At 44.5% G+C, this 6065-nt stretch overlaps 1 pseudogene; it reads right to left on the bottom strand.

The window, feature by feature from the left end:
• Positions 1-476: 476 nt before the first annotated feature.
• LOC118231907 lies at positions 477-5248 on the bottom strand (annotated as a pseudogene).
• Between the last annotated feature and the right edge of the window lie 817 nt (positions 5249-6065).

Here is a 6065-nt window from a genome sequence, read left to right as displayed (position 1 = left end):
TGTCGTGGTAAAAATAAATAAATAAATAAGTAAAGAGATCATTACCATTTCTAAATTCAGTGTTGGCTGTGGGGAGGATATGTGTGAGGTCACTTCAGTGGGGACAAAAGGAGCAGGAGCTGCAGCAGGTGATCTGACTTCATTTATATTCAACTCATGTCCCTTAACAGGGAATCACTGTCAGTCCAAGGAATTTTGTCAGTCTATGTTTACTATACAATGCAACTACAGTTTCTATGACTATGTCATTGCTGTCATTGCTCCACAGAAGCAACACTTTTCCTAACAAAAGTTTATTAAACTAAATGAAAGATCAAGAAATGGAGTGTGGAATCAGTAATCAGGATGCGTATGCATGGGTGGATGCAATGAAAACAGTATAGTGTGTGTAGGTGTTGAAGGGTGCAACAACCAAAGAAAAACCAAACAAAATGGAGGTGCCCAGGCACCAGCGGGTCAGAGAATCGGGAGAGGGCCTAGTCAACTACAAGCAGGCCTTTTATGCCTTCTCCCCCATAGGTACAGCTAATCAAGGGCGGAGCCAGTCGCTCAAACTGGCTCCTACGGCACAGGATCTTAAAGAGACAGAACAGGGAGTTACAAACCGGAAGTTCTAGACAAACAGGAAGGGCAGATGGCCAGGGCCGTCACACTAGCTAGACATTAATATAACGTTAGCTACCTAGTCCAGCTAAATTACTATCCGAGACGGCAGAATAAAAGTATATTGTCTCTGCTACTATCAAACGACCGTTAACTTGGTTTTCCTCTTGACCATTTAACAATTTAATTTAATTTCTTACCTTGAGAATAACGTAATATTCCGCTGCATTATTGAACGCTGCTGCTGTCATCGGATTCTACCGTGTTTAAAAGCTGCGTTGCCGCATTTGATTGGCAAGAAATGGACGAGCATGACAAGTCCTGATTGGTAAGAAATGGAGCTGCAGAAAAGGGGAGATTTGATTAGTAAGAAATGGACGGGCTGAACGAGACCCGATTGGTAAGAAATAGACCGGAGAGACAGGGAGATTTGATTGGTAAGAAATGGACAGGGCAGAGCACGCGATTGGAAAGAAATGGAAGTTAAAATGGAACTGGGACCGCGCCATTGGTTTTCGGGAGCTAGACTCTCCTGCTCTCGGTAGCGCTCCTCTTTTGTCGCCAGAGGTGCAGTCTCTCTCTGCCCCATCTCATTAGTTGCCCTTGCCCCTGAGGTTATGTCCTCAGTGCTGGGAAAAGTGTCCTTCTGCGCCGTGTCAGCCATTGGTGTAAGTCCCTGGGTGCTAACTGGAGAAGTAGAACTCACTGCGAACCACTGTTGTTGTTTCTGTTTCTTTTTTTGGAGTATTTGATCCACATGTCTGCAAACCACCCTTCTATACCCCAGAATTATCCTGTAGGAAACTGGTCCTGTCGGAATTTCTAAGACTCCTGGAATCCATCTGGGTCCGTTTCCAAAGTTTTTAGTCAGAATTGTGTCTCCTACTCTGAACTGATGGCCATGTGCACATTTGTCATGTTTTTCTTTTTGTTTGTCCTGCCTGTGTTCAGTCCTTCCTTTTAGATCTGGATGCACTAGGTCCAGTGTGGACCTAAAGCTTTCAGCCTAACAACATTTCAGCTGGTGAGAGTGTTGTTACGGATTGTGGTGTAATCCTATAGTTGAACAACACTTTGGCTACATTTGTCCCTATACTACCCTCTGCACTTTTCTTCATCATTTCTTTGAAAGTTTGGACTGCTTTCTCGGCCAGCTCGTTTGAGGAAGCATGATATGGAGCCGATGTGACATGTCTAATTCCATTTTTACTTAGGAATTCCTGAAATTCTGTGCTTATAAAACATTGTGCATTGTGTGACACACAAATTTCAGGTGAGCCTGGATTGCTAAAACTAGTGTGCAGGCAATCAATGGTGACTTTGGAGGTAGGTGAGCTGACCGGATAAACGTCCATCCATTTGGAATGGGCATCAATGACTATCAGGAACATCTTGCCCATGAATGGACCCGCATAGTCCCGGTGCAGCCTCTACCAGGGTTTCTCGGGCCACTCCCAGGGGTGGAGTGGAGCCACTGCTGGCAACTTCCTGTGTTCCTGACATGTGCAACACGTTTTGACCAGGGTTTCAATGGTTTCATCTAGTTTTGGCCACCAGAGATAACTACGAGCTAGTGCCTACATGTGTGACACCCCAGGATGACCTTGGTATAGCTGAGAAATTACAGCCTGTCGCCCTGGTGAGGGAATAATGACACGCGCCCCCCATAACACACAGCCGTCCTGGATGCTCAGCTCTGTTTTTCTCACACTGTATGGTGCAAAGTCCTTTCCCGTCTCTTGTGGCCACCTCCTTAACACATATTCTCTTACCCTAGACAATACACCATCCTCGCTAGTCAATGCTCTAACTTGCTCGGCCCTCACCAGTGCTGTGTCGCTGTCTCCTAGCATGAACACTCGGTCCTCTGGCGCATCCGCAGGAGTCCCTGGCAGTGGCAGGCAGCTCAGGGCATCTGCATTGCTATGGTATTTCCCGGCCTTGTATATGATGACATATTCATAGGCCCCTAGCATGACGGTCCATCTCTGGATGCGGGGTGAGACCATCTGTGGAACAGCTTTCATTTCATTGAACAAGGACAAGAGAGGTTTGTGATCGGTTACAATTGTAAACCTCCTACCATATAAATATTTATGGAAGCGTTGGACTCCAAACATTACTGCAAGCCCCTCTTTGTCTAGCTGAGAATAGTTACGTTCGGCTGGGGCCAGTGACCTGGACATGAATCCAATGGGTTTTTCCTGCCCGTCCTCCATGCTATGCGACAAAACGGCACCCACGCCATAGGGTGAGGCATCGCACGAGAGAATTAAGTCCTTCCCTGCATTATGCACAAGTACATCTGCTGACTGCATGAGCAGTTTTGATTTGTCAAATGCTGCTTGCTGCTCTAGCCCCCACTGCCATTTGGTGTCCTTTCGTAACAGCGTGTGTAAGGGGGCTAATAGTGTTGACAGATTTGGTAGGAATTTATTGTAGTAGTTGAGGAGTCCCAGGTAAGCTTTTAATTCTGTTAACCCTCTAGGTGCTGGTACATCCGGAATGGCCTTTACCTTATTTTGTAGTGGATGAAGTCCTGTCGCATCCACCCTGTGTCCCAGGAACTCCACCTCCTCATCCATGAACCTGCACTTCTTTCTCTTTAGGCAGAGGCCAGCATCCTCCAGTCTCTGTAGCACCTCTGCCAGTGTCTGGAGATGCTCCTGGTTTGTTCTGCCAGTGAGGAGGATGTCGTCCAACTAGATTGCCATGCGAGGAATCTCTTGGAATAGACTCTCCATGGTTCATTGGAAGATTGCTGGACTAGATGATACTCCATAAGGCAAATGATTATAGGTGAACAGTAGGGCTGCCCCCTAATAGTCGACCAAACCGTTAGTCGATGAGAAGAGTCTTAGTCGACCAAGTTTTCATTAGTCGGTTAGTCGCAGTCGAAAAAAAACCCCCTCAAACTCCATTCGGGAGCTGCGCCTTGTCGTTAAAAAGTTATTAGACTATGTCGGGCAGGAAGTCATCCAAAGTGTGGGATCATTTCGAGCGCGTAAAGGACGACCCCAAGATGATGACATGCAAACTTTGCATGCAAAGATGTGTTTGCAACGTAGGTGTTTTTTACTCTCTGTCTCGTAGCTTTAGTTTTGTCCCTGGAGTCCAGTTTGCTGTCGGACTTCCACTCGCCATGAAAGCATGCGTGGTAGTAGAATGAATTGAGAACGCTGTAATCTTCTGCACGGCCATCTATTCCACAAATGACACGGAAGTTAGGGCTACGACCATGTACTCTATTTGTCTGACTAGATAGCCATTTCAAAGTCAGGGCCACAAATATGAAACGAATCATACACTGCCAACTCATTGCTGCCGTTAAATGTGTTAATGTTACATTTTTATTTGCATTCTGACCTCAGAAAAAAATGTAAAGTTTTCATTCCATGTTGAGGCTACTTCTCCGTAGGCCTGTTTGTTTTTGCACTGATATTTCTCTTTTAAGTGTTTCGGTTTTTTGTATATTTATTTATTCATTTGTTTATATAATTTATATTTATTTACATTTTAAAAAGAAACGAACATATTTTTTCAATTTAGTTTTTTAACAAAAGGCTGTTTTTTATTTATCATTTGTTTTGTAAGTTATTGTGTTGGTGTTACAAGTTCATAAGTTGTGTGATGTTATACTGAGTTGAAATAAATTAACAAAGTGTTCAGTCTCCTTGCTGGTTGTTCCAACACATTCAGAATCATTACCACTTTTGCCGTTAGCATTGTCGTTAACAGGCGGCTCGCTTCGTGTGTGCGCTTGTACAATTTATATTTTAAAGGCTCACTATTACGGTTTTGTATTTCTCTGTAATGTAACACAGTGTTAACAATGTTACTTATTCTTTCTCAGCCCTGGAACTCAAACCATTTTCTGATGCCCCAAAAAATATATATTTAAATAATTAAATTAATATCATAAACGTCCGACGACTAGTCGACTAATGGCTTGAACTAACGACTACTAGTCGACTAGGAAAATCTTTGTTCGGGACAGCCCTAGTGAACAGTCCTTTATGGGTATTTACAGTTACATACCTCTTTGATTCCTCATTCAGCAACACCTGCTGGTAGGCATGGCTCATGTCCAACTTTGTGAATTGCTTCCCTCCGGCCAGGTTTGCTAACAAGTCCTCCCTCTTGGGAAAAGGGTACTGTTCCAGTTTTGATGCCCTATTAATAGTTATCTTATAATCCCCACAGAGTCTGACTGAGTTGTCTGGCTTCAAAACGGGCACCAGGGGTGCTGCCCACTGCATACTTCACTGGCTCAATGATTTTTTCTTGTAAGAGGCGTTCTAACTCTGCCTCTACTTTGGGCTTCATGGCGTAGGGTAACTGTCTTGATTTGAAAAATCTAGGCACCGCCTCCTTATCTAAATAGATTTTTGTAGGCAGCCCCTTAAAAGTGCCTAACTCCTCTTTAAAAACCTGTTCATGTTTTCTGAGCACCTCTTATAGTCTGTGTTGTACTCTCATTCAGCTTGTTGACTGCTCCCCACTGTAGTTTCAGCTCCTGAATCCAGCCCCTTCCTAACAGGTTTGGTCCTGCCCCAGTGACCACAACTACCGATAGGTTTTTTAGTTTATCTTTGTGCTGCACTGTCACCTGGGCTACTCCTGGCACCCTTACTCTGTCCCCCATGTATGTTTTTAGCTGGAGTGAACATGGCTTTAATGCTGTGGTCTTAGTCTCATCAGCTACACTAGCATTGTGCACTGTTCATGATAGTTACACTGTGTCTACTTCAAACTGCACATTTTTCTCATTCACTTTCAAGTTTAATGTGAGGGGGTGTATCTTGGGAATGTCCTTCTCTGTCATATTGTACATGGTGTGCACCATGTACTGATATGATGCGCCCCCTGTGATTTGTGAGTCTGTCTTATTTTTATTCCCCCTCCCTCCTCAGGCTTGGAAATGTCCCTTGTAGGCTTTGCCTTGCACACTCTCTTAATGTGTCCTCTCTTTCCACAATTGTGGCACATTTTCTTTCCCAAAACGGCATTCGTTAGCCATGTGCTGTTCACTCCCGCAACAGTAGCACTTCCTGACCTTCTCTCCACCACGAGGTGTAAAATGGCGGCTCCCCGCCACATGGTGCACATTCACTTGCCCCATAGGCTCGCCCCCTTTGCCATGTAAGTCCTTCACATCCTTATTAGAAGTTTTCATGGCTTGAGCTATTGCCAGTGCTCTCTCAAATGTTAAGTCTGTCACTGCCAGCAATTTGCGCTGAATAGCCTCCTCTTTAATCCCACAGACTAGCCTATCTCTCAGCATTTCCTTAAGATTATTACTGTAATTGCAATCGTGTGCTAACTTCCTCCACATGGTCACATACTCAACAACAGTCTCATTTTCCCTCTGGTTCCTTGAATTAAACTTGAACCTCTGCACCATTTCGCTGGGCTTAGGGTCGAAATGTGCAGTGAGCAGCTCTACTAACTCCTTGTACATT

This window comes from Anguilla anguilla, chromosome 7 (assembly GCF_013347855.1).
Source record: "Anguilla anguilla isolate fAngAng1 chromosome 7, fAngAng1.pri, whole genome shotgun sequence".
Classification (NCBI taxonomy): Eukaryota; Metazoa; Chordata; class Actinopteri; order Anguilliformes; family Anguillidae; genus Anguilla; species Anguilla anguilla.
Note: the sequence above shows the minus strand (reverse complement) of the source record. Positions and strands in the feature narration are given on the sequence as shown.